Genomic DNA, 13364 nt, shown 5'->3' on the forward strand with positions numbered 1-13364 from the left:
ATTGTCGTCTTCAGGGCAGTGTCTTTGCAAGACAAGTGACTCCACCCATTATCAACATCCTCAGAGATTGTCTGCCTGGCATCAGTGGTCACATAACCAGGACTTGTGATCTGCACCATCTGCTCATACGACCATGCACCACCTGCTCCTATGGCTTCACGTGACATTGATTGGAGGTGGGGAGGGGCTAAGCAGGTGCTTCACCTTGCCCAAGAATGACTTGCAGGCTAGCCAGGGAAAGAGCATCTTATACCACCTTTAGTAGCGACGTATCTCCACCCTGACACCCCATTTAATCTTGATAGTGTTACGTACCCCGTAACTGGGTCACTTACCAGCAAAGATAGAGAGGTCCGTTGAAGTCTGAGGGTACTAATTTTAACAGTATTTATTAGTAAAGATTCACAAAAATAATATCAATGCAAACATACAGATAATATACGTTGTCAATACTAAATCTAAAGGTGCGGGTATAATAATAAATAAGAAATAAGCTCTATCGTTGTCTAGGGGATAATGAATTGTCCGATGGAAATATACAGTTCACTGCAGTTCCACAAGCTGCCGTCTTTTGGTTGTCGCTGTGTTGCACTTTGTTGGAGAGAGAGGGAGAAATAGGAATAGAATGGGAACAGTTATCCTGCGGGTTTTCCAACCTTTATGAGTTCGATCCGTCGGAGTCTCATTGGGGGTGGCCGTTCACTTGTGGCCTCTCCTTTAGCTAAAGCCATTCTTTCGTGTTGAGGCCGCCAATCCCAGGCAAGGGAAGGACGCACACGAGCCCCCCACCGGCTGTCGCTATTAAACGCTGTCACAGGATTTCTAGTGTGTCTTCTGGTGCGACTGAGGGGCTGTTCCCACAGACCCTCTTTTTATCCTGACTCACAGGGTCTCAGGTGTCAATCAGGTTGGGGATGATGCAATCCCTCCACCAACCTCCTCCTTGGTTCATTGCCTGGGGCTTTGATTGCATCGTCCAGGATGCAATACACAAGTCCATCTCCAAGAGACAATAGCTGGTATCAATGGGTCCGCCTTTCGGAGGCCAGGACACATTCCAACCCTTTTGTGGATTCTGCATGTCTCTCTCTCATTTCCTGTGTCTCCTGAATTGACTCAATAGTGATCTTGCAATTCTCACAAAGGAGGGGGCTACCCCCGCACCCTTCGGCCCCTCAGAGCTGTGGTACATTCATAACAATAGAAAGTATTACATGATAATTAGGTATTAAAAAGTAGTTGTTTGGAGATGCCCTTTATGGTTTTTAAGAACTAGATTTTTGAGGAGACTCTATTTCAAAGTAGTTTGGCCATATTAGTTATATAAGCAACTGATCACAAATAATTTTTAAAGTAGCTTTCACCATTCAGTCAGTAACTTTTGCTCAGTTAAGCTTACATAAAATTTGGCATACATTTGGTAAAATAGCTGTTTCAGCCTTGTCAGCAAATACAGTATTCTGCCATCAAATTGAGACCCTTTATCAGAATAAATGCTTTCCTCTATTATTAATAGCAATTCTTGACATTTTCATCAGCAAGGAAAAAAGATGGAGCATCAGCTCTGACTACATTTGGCACAATTTGAATAAATTGAAAGTAAATGCTAATTGCTAGCGTTCAGAGACTGCTACTTTGTGAGGACATCTGCCTATAATTAATCATCAAAGGGATGATTGGTGATTCATGCTTGGCTACTTTTTCTAAGAAATCCGTCATCCACTTGGAGAGTAAAGGTGTGAGTAATATGCTCTTTAAAAGTTGGAAATAAAATTTCTTGTTGGATCCAACTCCACCAGGTTAAAATATGGAAACAATGTAAGTCGCCATGGCTGGCAGTTTCCCACAAAAGTAAGATCCATATTTGAGCAGAGCTGCTGTAAATCTGAGAGACAGATGCCACTCTGTCACTGGGCACCACATGGAGTCAGATATAGCGGAGCCCAATCTTGCTGGGATTACCCTGCATTAGTGTGGGGAATTTGCCTTTCTGATCCTAAGCCAGTCATGCTGGACTGATCCTAAGCTAGACATCCTATTCATTTCATTGGGAATACTTGACTTGCAGAAAGTGATAAATATGCTTTACTTTAATTTTTTATTGAGATTTAATGTATTTAAAAATAATTTGTTAAGATTATGTAGCTCACTTTCAGTAGCTTTTAAATGTCTCTGAATACCAAAATTATTTTAAAAACTTTTAAAAGATCATCCCAGCATTGAGGAGAAAGGAAACTGTTGTCATGGGCTGTCAGGGTGCTCTGATACACAAAATACACTGCAGATGCTGGGGTCAAAGCAACACTCAGGGTATCAGGGTGCTCTGATACACAAAATACACTGCAGATGCTGGGGTCAAAGCAACACTCAGGGTATCAGGGTGCTCTGATAATGGGAACTCAGCCCTATGCTAAATGAAGCTTTGCTTAGATGCATGAAAGAAAAGTGGAGGGGCATATGTGAGGGAAGGGTCGGGTTAAAAGGTCAGCACAACATCGAGGGCCAAAGGGCCTCTACTGTGCTGTAATGCTCAATGTCAATTTCTTCTGTGCAAGCAAGACTATGTACTTTTACATCATCTTCCCTGTCAGGTTAGCTCTATTTATAACACGGGCTAGAGGATTTTGAAATCATGGAAAGGAAGGATGTTAAAGCTAATGAATTCATTATTTCCGAAACAAAAATCAGCTTTATTTATTCAATGACAAGCAAGAATAAACCTTATATTAAAAATGTTGAACCTGAAGTATTTTGTTCTTTACATCAAGAGTTCACAACTGTATTTGTTTAGATATTATAGCGTGGATATTTCTGTTCTGGTCTGAGATGAGCAGAAATGTGTACAGAATGGGTCAATTTTGACTTTGCCTGACATCCTGATGCAACAAATATGCCAGAGTCCTGGGCACTCTGAAGTTTGCAGCCACTACTGTCAGCTGTGAGCTCACCGATGTTGCATCTTGCAATGGAAGTGTGTGTGATCAATGGTGATGGAAGTTCGCTCAACGTAATCCATGTATTATATCATCCACATTTGGAAAGCTGGTATATTAAAGTGTTATAGAACAACATGAGAGAGATTGGTAAAATCTCAAACATTTATCCAGGATCAACTGAACCCTTTACAATCACCTGTCCTGCTGCAGCTTCATCATTCATTACCGCACTCATTTATACATAAATAATAGGAAAGAATTTTTTTGTCCAGGCTACCAATTGAAGTGTTCAAATATAATTCTTACTCTGTTAAATAATGCTGTTTGAGACTTATTGCGGACCACCTAATACATCAACTGTCCACTTCCCTCTAGTAATGCTTCCTAAACTTTGAATTCCTCTAGCAGGTTGCTTTTAGCTCCAGATTCCAGCATCTGTTGCCTCTTGTGTCTTCTCTTAGACTAATTGTTTTACAGTAGAGAATATTGTACAGATTATACAATGTAATACTTAATACATGGTCTGTCAGTGTTCTTAACCTACACTCTCCAATAAATCTGCTTTAACCTGCTTTCGATACGATTTCAAATTAAGCTTCAAATTCTTATTAAGGCATTCTGCACTAAATTGTGAGGAAAGATTGCAAAAAATATAATCCCATTTCCCTTAAATATAAGCAATTGCCATTTGATTTGAATGAATATATAAAATCTATAAAGCTGTGACTGAGTAGAGTACCACCATTTTCACGTTTGGAGTAACTAAGAACAAGGATGCATAATTAGACCCAGGCCATCTGGGAGCAAACCCAGGAATACCTTTCTACCAAAGGTTTGCAGGCCTCTGGAACCCACACCTTCAAAAGCTGAACTGGCAGGTTAATTTGGCCTCTTGAGCTTGAGATTAGTGCAATCCTTTGGTAGGGGACATTGTATAAACATTGGAAAGTAATGTTGAGCTGCAGTCTAGTTATGCTCTTCATTAAATGGAAAGCAGACACAAGGGGCTAAATACCCTCCTCTGCTACAGTATTATGTTTCTATTTACTTTAGTCAATCTTCAGTGAAAGTTACTTCTTAAACTGTCGAAGCAGAGTGAAATAATAAAACTGACATCAGCTGGCAAGACAATCAATTATTAATTTATCTATGAATATTTAATTTGTAAAACTTTATAAGATTGCCATTTAAAACTGTCAAATATGCCCCTCACATTAAGAAAATGTATTATTCTTGCTTTACCACAGAATGTTTCAAGCCTGTGGAACTTCTTTTGGATCTTTCATCAATCTGTGTGATGATGGATCTTGGATTTAACCTGCAGATAGTTTCCAGCCAGCTGCAAACCTGAAATCAAAGCATCATCCCAAGTTCATGAGGTAATCCTACTCCAGATCTTTCCTTCTCGGTAGTTCTGGTGAACCATTCAGCCGAGGCTAAACGTGTCTTTTTGGATGTTTTCGTTCGTCAGTCAAGTTCAATTAATTTTTCTCTACTTGTGGAAACGTAAAATGACTTTGTTGCATGTGGGATCTCATTGTCTAGATGGTCTCTATTAATGCCAATGAGTTCTCAAACTAATTTGACCCTGCAAGTAAAATGATATTTAGAATTGTTTGCTAGATTTTACAAAATGCATATTATTGACCTGCTGTCCACTAAGTAATGAAAGTATAATGAATCAAATACAGTTAATTTAGATTTTCAAGGCTTTACTGCTATGATGAAAATAATATTGATGAGGATTCCATATGGTTGCTGTTCCTGCTTTTGGAATGTGTCCACTGAATGAGATTTAAAAGATGAATAAACCTATTATAGCATCTGTACGTGATGTTGTCCAGCACGAGATATTGAATGTAGTGCCTCTGGATGTGTTTGTGTTATTTCTAAATGGCTCATCATTCAGCTAATTTTTATGAATTCAATTAAGTTTAGCACTCTCATGGTATAGTTAGCAATGCTTTCACACAGTTGCTGTTAGCGGTAGTGAGCCATGCAGGCCAAGAAAAGCAAGGTTCGTTCTCTGATTAGTGAACTAAGCTCGTATGGTGGTGTTGTGTTGAATTGGCGCTGAGGCGACCTTAATGCTAAGCCTAAGCATAAAGCAAAAAAAAGTTTTCTTTCTAATAATGATCTATATTCTTAGTTCAAGATGATGTTGGTTAAGGACAGCACCGTACATGCCAATAAGAAAGCTACTCTATATTGTAAGATTAAAAAGATATTTGAGTGAAGACTGCAGGAAATACAAAAGAGTTTACTGTTTTTCTCTTATTACCAAGTGCCTGTGTAGGTTGGAAAGCCTTGATCAATTCTGTTTTCCTACACTCACTGATATTCTCAGGGATGTATACGGATTATCCTTGCCATTCTTTATGGGCATGGAATATAAGACGATGGAGATGTGAGACAAGGTAACCCCTCCCCCATCATTACCACAAAGAGTTTACAGGAAATGCCATTCTTATGAAAAGCTTAACGAGGAGTTTTTTGTTGTACCACTTGTGAACATTTGTTACCATGGTCATTGATCTGCTTATCACTGTCACTGTCTACAAAGCTCATGTCAGCAAATATGCAGTTAGGTCATTCCAAGATGCCCTAGGGGATTTCAGCAATAGCAGCCTGGATATTATACCTGACACACTTCCTCTGAATGTTTGCAAATTTATCTAGTCTGACATCATAGAACAGTAGCAGCAGATGGGATCATCTATTGTGTGTGGTTGTACTTTCCCTCCCTTGGTCATTTAGAAGGGACCCTGGAGAATGTGCAAATTCATGGGCTTCAGCATTAACCAAGCATAATTGCACTGCATAACTTTGCCAATAAAAAAATGCCTGGGCATAGAGTGGGCATCCCCCAGAATCTGGATTTAGTTACTTCAGAGTGAGGACTAAGTGAAGGGAAAACTGAGACTGAACTTGCAGTTAAGTATTTCTCTGTTTTTTTTTGCTAAAATTATCAAAAGACAACTGATGAACAGAACTCTTTTATGTATGAAACACAAAGCAGATTCACGTGGTGTCACAACCAAGTTTTGAAGAGTCTGGCAGCGGCAATCGAGGCCAAGAGGAGAGCAACCTCGAATGACTAACACTCTAACAGCAGCCGCATTAATCTGGGAGGCAGAGAAAAGTCTAACTACCGGTAATCTTCTTTTAAGCCAGAAACAGGACAAATGAACATGGCCCGTGATTGGAAAATGCTGATGGATGTCAATAAACCACTCACCATTCCACTGGAAATTGCTACCACCAACCTTAGGCCAGACTTGGTTCTCTGGTCCAATTCATTGCAGATCGTCTCACAGTCCCACAGGAGGATTCAGTGGCTGAACCATATGAGTGCAAGAGGCTACGCTATGCAGATCTAGCAGCTGAAGCTCAGCAATGGAGCTGGAGAACCAAAGTTTGTTCTGCGGAAGTGGGTTGTAGCCACATTCATCATCGAGCTGCTGAAGGAGCTAGGGATCCATGGTCAGAGTCGACAGAAGATCATCAGAGCCACATGAGAGGTGGTGGAAAGATACATCACTGGCTTTGGGTCAAGTGAAACGACCTCTCCTGGGCTCCAAGGTACCAAAATAGCATTTAGAGAATGGGAGGACACAACGGGGGGGGGGGGGGTGGAGGAGGAGTGACTCTGGGGTACAGAAGTCAGCGTTGAGCCCTCTGGAGACGTAATGGGCTAACTGATGAAACATCAAGGAAGGAAGGTGTTCACTTGAAAACCCCTGAATGTCGATCCTGTGTCACACCCAGCATCAAGGCAGTCTTGAGCAAGTGCTCAGGACCCTGCGTTTTTGATTTTTCACTAAATACCTACTTCAATCCTGCAAAGGAGAATTTCTTCCATCCAATAAATGTCCTAGAATATAATACTATACTTGCTTTACCCTGTGTAACAAAGTAATATTATTTGCCATAAAGAAATTGCTACAAAAGAGCCATCTTTATTAAATGTGATTTAATAGCCATATATTTCAGAGCACAGCATAAGTTAATCCAAGACCATAAGATATAGGAGCAGAATGAGGCCATTTGGCCCATTGAGTCTGCTCTGCCATTTCATCATGGCTGATCCATTTTTCCTCTCAGCCCCAATCACCTTCCTCCCCTCCCCCTCTCCCGAATCCTAATCAAGAACGTATCAAACTCTGCCTTAACTGCCTGTGACAAAGAATTCCACTGATTCACCACTCTCTGGCTAAGGAAATACCTCTCCATCTCCATTCTAAAAGGCGCCCTGTATTCTGAGCTGTGTCCTCTGGCCTTACACTCTCCCACCATAGGAAACATCCTCTCCACATCCAGTCCATCAAGGCCGTTCACCATTTGATAGGTTGCAATCAGGTCACCCTTCATTTTTCTGAATTCTGGTGTATACAGGCCCAGAGCTATCAAAAGCTTTTTACATGATAAGCTGTTCAATTCTAGAATTATTTTCGTGAACCTTCTTTTATGAAATTGCCTTTAATGCTACACCATAATTAACTCGTGTCTCAGATGTGCCCCATATTGATTGACAAATTTATGTGTATCATTAAGTAATATTTGACTGAGCCACAAAGGGATCGAAGGACAGATGACCGTAAGCCTGATTGAATAGTTATGTTTTATGAAGAATGAGGGCTAACGAAAAGAAGTGATATTGAAAGTGAGAATGAATTATGAAGCATCCGTCTCCATGGATGCTGTTTGACCTTCTGAATATTTCCAAGTCTTTCTGTTAAACTTTCAAATCATAGTGCTTTGTTAGCCGAAGGCATGGCTGCCAATGAGAATGAAGAAATGTTGACATTATAGAGGAATAGATGTCTTTGGAGTTTGTTTTATATTAGATTATTTGCTGATGGATTTAAAGATGATTCAGTAATCCATCCCTACAACCATAAGATTTGTTCACATTACCCTGAGGGAATCCAAAGAAACACACAAGATGCTGAAGGAACTCAGGTCAGGTATCATCTATGGAGGGGAACAAACAGTTGATGTTTTGGCCTGAGATCCTCCACCAGGTCTGGATAGGAAGGGGGGAAAGCCAGAATAAGAAGGTTGGGGGGAGGGTGGGAGTACAAGCTGGCAGGGGACCTCAGATGAGGGAGAAGCTATCTTATCTGTGAGGGCACAGGGGATGAAGTGATAAACTGGAAGGTGGTAGGTGGAGAAGGGAAAGGGCTGAAGAAAATGGAATATAATATGAAAGATTAGGACATGGAGAAAGCACAGGAGGGGGATAATGGGCAGGTGAGAAGAAGGGAAGATGTAGGAGGGGAAACAAAATGGGGAATTTAAAAAGAGGAAAGCAGAAGAGGCGGGGGGGGGGGGGGGTGGGGGGAAGAATTTACCAGAAGTTAGAGAAGTCGATATTCCTGTCATTAGGCTGGAAGTTACCCAGATGGGATGTGAGTGTTGCTTGTCCAACCTGAGAGTGGCCTCATCACGGCAGTAGAGAAGACCACGGACTGATATGTCAGAATAGGAATGGGAAGTAGAATTAAAGTAGAAGCAGAGGGGCTATTGGGAAATCTTCCCTGTTGTGGCAGACAGAGAGAGATGTCTCGACATGTCAAAATTAAGTGAGTATAGGGTATCATATAAATTTAAAACTTTATCTGTGGATAGCTAGAACCTACAAAGCTTAAATCTGGTTAAGAAAGTGTTAAGTTAATTAATAGAATGCAAGGGTAAATATTTCCCTTTGTGCAGCTTTTATTTCCTTTAACGTGTAATGTGTCCTAAATGTTCCATGCTGGGGAATTCATTTTCTTTGCTACTTGAGAGAACACAGTAGGGACTATTTCTACCCATCCAGCAACTACTTAATCTTTTTTTGAAAACATGCTCACCATGCAGCCCTAGTGTCCTCCTGTGCCTCTAAATAAAGAAGGATGCTAAAGTATGATGTTGGTTTTAGTGAACTTTTTGCAGTAATTAAAATAAAATGAGCTCTAAATACTCCAGTGAATACGGTGCTAGACAAATATCTGACCAAGACATGTAACATTGGTTACATTGGGTCATTGTGTGTTCCTGACATAGTTCATCATGAGCGCATAAACAAGAGATTTGATCAGCCATTTTTTTAAGCAGAATTAACTAGTTAAACAGAGAAAGAAGCCACTATTCCCCAAATCACCCAATGATTCTTTATCAACTGTGTCTATAAATATAGAAACAAAATAAAATGGGACAAGGACAAAATAAAAAATAATCATTAGGTCAGGCAACACTTGTAGTGAAAGTTAAGTTGCAAGTCAGTGATCTTTTACATGCTGAAAGGTGTCAGATTTATAGTATCAACAGTATGTTGAATTTGGAGAAATATCACACGGATGCAAGAAAAAGAAAATAAGAGCAGGACAAGGCTCCTAAATTATGCTCTACCATTCAATTTGATCAAGACTGTTCTATCCCGAGGCATATTACATAGGTCATAATTCATGCTCCTTAAAATGATCTACCTCTGCTTAACTTACTTTAAATGAGTCTGCCATTACAACTCTCTGGGATAGAGCATTCCAAAGATTTGCTACCCTCTGCAAAAAGAAACTTCAAAGTACTCTGTTTTTAAATTATATAATCTCACCTGATTTAAGGCTCTCTCGCCAGAAGGCTGCATAGTTCTGCCCCTTGCATCTCTCTAGGTATCTTTAATGCTACACTGAGATAACGTTTCATCTTTCTAAACATAGTAAAGCAGGGGTTCCCAACCTGCTGTCTACAGAACCCATGCTTAATGGTATTGGTCCATGGCATGAAAAAGGATGGGAACCACTGCTGTAGAGGCAGCTTGATCCTCATGCAACACCAACGTCATCTCAGGGATCAATCTGGTAAATCTACACCTGCACAAAGTAAATTCTTGAGTCTGAAATGAAAAAAAATGGTGTAGTTTTACAAAAGAACCATATAATTCTAAGAAGGTGAAATGTTGCCTTTCTAATTCATTATTTTTATGCAAAATATTTAAATGAAAGATCTGTTTCCTGAGACCAGTTGGACATCTACTCCATTTAAACCACAAGTGGGAAGGTGCAGGCTTATTTGGAAAAGGGTTGATTCTTTTAACACCAGAGAATGCAGGATCATACCAAAACAAAACATTCCTCTATGTATGCCAGAACGTAAGGAATACAAAATCTGTCAGTTTTGGGGAATTAAAAATTCTCGCTTTATCATCTCCTTTATAATCTAAATTATCTCCTTTTCAGGAATGTCTCTGAAATTTTGGGTAAAATGTCAGTTTATAAAAAGATGTGTAACTAAATGTGTTATAGCACTAAGCAAATAATTAGCACCTGATTAAATAAAACAATAATGTTCAATAAGTGATCAGAAAGCCTTTTTAAAAAAAGCAATAGTTCCATAATAATCAAAACCTTTAAGATACTCTGCTGAACTACAAGAGATGAGTATAGAGAATTCAGTCGTCTTTTCTTCCACAAATCAACAGTGACATGTATCTTTCTTTCTGCTTGTCACCATATTACTTTGGGCAGGTTTCCGAGTAAAACAGGTCCCAGCTGACACACATTATTCAGACTGCCTGATTGCAGCAGCGTTTTTCAACACTATAACCTGGTTAAAGTATTCGTAGCATATTCTGATGCGAAACTTGCCTGTAACAGTTTCAGTATCCAAAAGGAAAGAAAGTGAGATTGCAGAGCTCATAGAATCAAGAAAATGCATCAATACACCAGCCCGAAATGTCGACTGTGCTTTCTTCCAGATGCTGCCTAGCCTGCTGAGTTCCCTCAGTATTTTGTGTGTGTTGCTTGGATTTCCAGCATCTCCAGGTTTTCTCTTGCTCGAAAATGCATCAATAAATGGCTTCAGAAGTTGAATTTTAAAGTTCTGTTGTATATTTAATATTTCAGTAATATTCTAAATATATTGTTTGATTAAGCATTTTTGATCATTTAAATAATTCATTACGGGTTATGAATGGCATATGTCATCATGCTTCTATGTCATACAGGTGTGCCTTGCTTAAAGTAAAAATGAATGTATATGTGTTATCTCCCAGCACCCTCTATTTCCTTTCAATTAGTTTTTATGTTTTGGAGTTACAAAATCTAACACTTCCCATCTGTTGTGCCTCACGGTCACTGCTCCCACTCAATTTTCCTCCCTTAATTTTGTTGCTATTTTTTAATTTGAATCTTCTATGTGCCATTTAAAGTGACTGTTCATAGCTGCAATTAGTAAGGAGCAAGTAACTTGAATTAGTTTGGGAAGTGCTTTCACATACATTGCAGTAAATAACCTGCATCTTTGCTTAATGGGGTCCACTAAAGAAAACAATATTGAGGTCTCATCTGAATAATGATCAGAAATGTTGTCCACTTTTGAAGCTGAGCTGGCCCCCATTTTCTGTAATGGAGTCAAAACCAAACAGAAGAAACCTCTTAAGTAGGGCAAGGCTTGGCCTGCTTTCTGAAATGATCTGCTTTCATGTGTGTAGCCTTCACTATTTTTTGCAGCATGGCCCAGGCCCATTGTTAAAGACTTGGCTTCAAAACTGCTTGCACAATGATTGATGTCACTGCTGCACACCAAGTGCCCTTCATGCATATGCTTATTACACAAATAAAAAAATAATCCCAAACTTTAATATGCCCTAAAATTAATTTAACAATTAATTTTAATACACGATCCATTCCAAGCACAGAATGATAATTTCCAGCATTGACCTAATAAATTATTCAGAATGAGTCCCAGCACATATTGAACTTTGTGGGAACAGGTCACCAAGTTGGGGCAGGAAAATCCATATAGAGGTGCAAGAAAATTTAAAGAACTGCAGCAGCAATTACAGGAATGTGGCTGCACAGAATGATAAAAATTGTTGCAGCCTTTCCAAAGGCTGAAAATATTTGAAAACTTGGCCAAATATTGAAATGTAATTGCCAAAAGCTATTGCTGGAAAAATAAATGTCCAGGAGAGTGATGGAGTAGTGGAGACCCTGAACCTTGCATTTAATGATTTGGTGAAGTAAAGATCTAATGAGATTTATTCAATTTGGCAATTCCAAATAACTTTTTTCAGAGGACGCCAGTGCAACCTGGCCGTGCACACTAATCACAGGACTTTGAAACAGATGGTGTGCCTTAAGGAAAGTTTCATGTGTTGACTATCCAACAGCCCTATTTACCAGATAATTATCTAGTTATTAATGCCATTAGTATTGCCTGTTCCATGCATTTTGCCCTCTCAGGCAAGCTCTCGCACAATCATGCAGCTGTTTCATTTCTCATGCACATATATTTTACAACAGGAAGCAATATTAGATCCGCAACTGAGAGCTATTATATTATAAGCACAAATGGATTTGTACGAAACAATGTAACAAAAACTCTGTCTCTAGTTAATATGTGGTCGCAAAACATAGAATCATGATTCAATCTTTGATTCTCTTCTTTGAGAAATGTAGCCATGTTGTGAGATTAAGCAACCATGATATTACACAATATTTAATATAGAGAAACATAGAAAACCTACAGCACAATACAGGCCCTTCGGCCCACAAAGCTGGGCCGAACATGTACTGACTTAGAAATTACCTAGAGTTACCCATAGTCCTCTATTTTTCTAAGCTCCATATATCTACTGTTTAAAGCAAAATCAAAAACTGTCATTTATTCCATTAGGTCCAGTTAGTGGTTAAGCTGCACACTAGCCTCCCATCCTTCTTCATTTAACTCCGTAAATTTCATTCCAGTTTATTCTCTCTTGTGTTTTAGTTTCTTAAATACGCATGTCATTTACCTCAACCGTTTCTTATTAACAAAGTTCACAATTTGAATGCTTTATTGGTGTCTTCAGTTCTTCATTAACTCCTGTGTTGTGTCTCACGAAGTCACAGTCAGTAAAAGCATCATGGTTGCTCAACAGTATGTTGTGGCATTCCAATTTTAACGAAAACTCGAAGTACCCTCATCAATATTGTCGAGATTAGCCACGTTACATTGTCTGAAAGGAGACTGCAATCCAGTGATCTTAAAGTCACAATTACTATTGCAGTTAGTGTCACAAATCAATCTACCACACGGGAAAAGACAAAGGTGCAAGGGCAGTACATACGTGATAGGCTGGATTGAGTACATTTAACAGGATGAAGAGAGACAAACAAATTTCAAAACATTAATAGGAAAAGTATTTTTGGTAATAAATAATTTGCCATCAGACTCCTGAATGGACATCGAACCAAAAGTTTCTTCAGTGTTTGATAACTCGCTGGAATTTAGAAGAATGAGGGAGGATCATATTGAAACCTATCAAATATTGAAAGGCCCAGATAGAGTTGATGTGGAGAGGATGATATTTATAGCGGGGGAGACTGGGACCAGAGTGCATAGTCTCAGAAAAGAGGGATGTACCTTTGGAACAGAGATGAGCAGGAATTATTTTAGCCAGAG

General features: G+C 39.3%; 1 long non-coding RNA gene across 1 annotated transcript in view; it reads left to right on the top strand.

Moving 5' to 3' along the window:
• Positions 1-13364, top strand: part of LOC140729992 (uncharacterized) — a 179199-nt gene that overhangs the window by 20533 nt on the left and 145302 nt on the right. The window contains exon 3 of the long non-coding RNA XR_012099463.1: positions 4184-4315. This is a non-coding gene — a long non-coding RNA (uncharacterized lncRNA). The remainder of the gene's footprint in view (positions 1-4183; positions 4316-13364) is intronic.

The sequence above is a fragment of the Hemitrygon akajei genome, chromosome 7, assembly GCF_048418815.1.
Source record: "Hemitrygon akajei chromosome 7, sHemAka1.3, whole genome shotgun sequence".
Lineage (NCBI taxonomy): Eukaryota > Metazoa > Chordata > Chondrichthyes > Myliobatiformes > Dasyatidae > Hemitrygon > Hemitrygon akajei.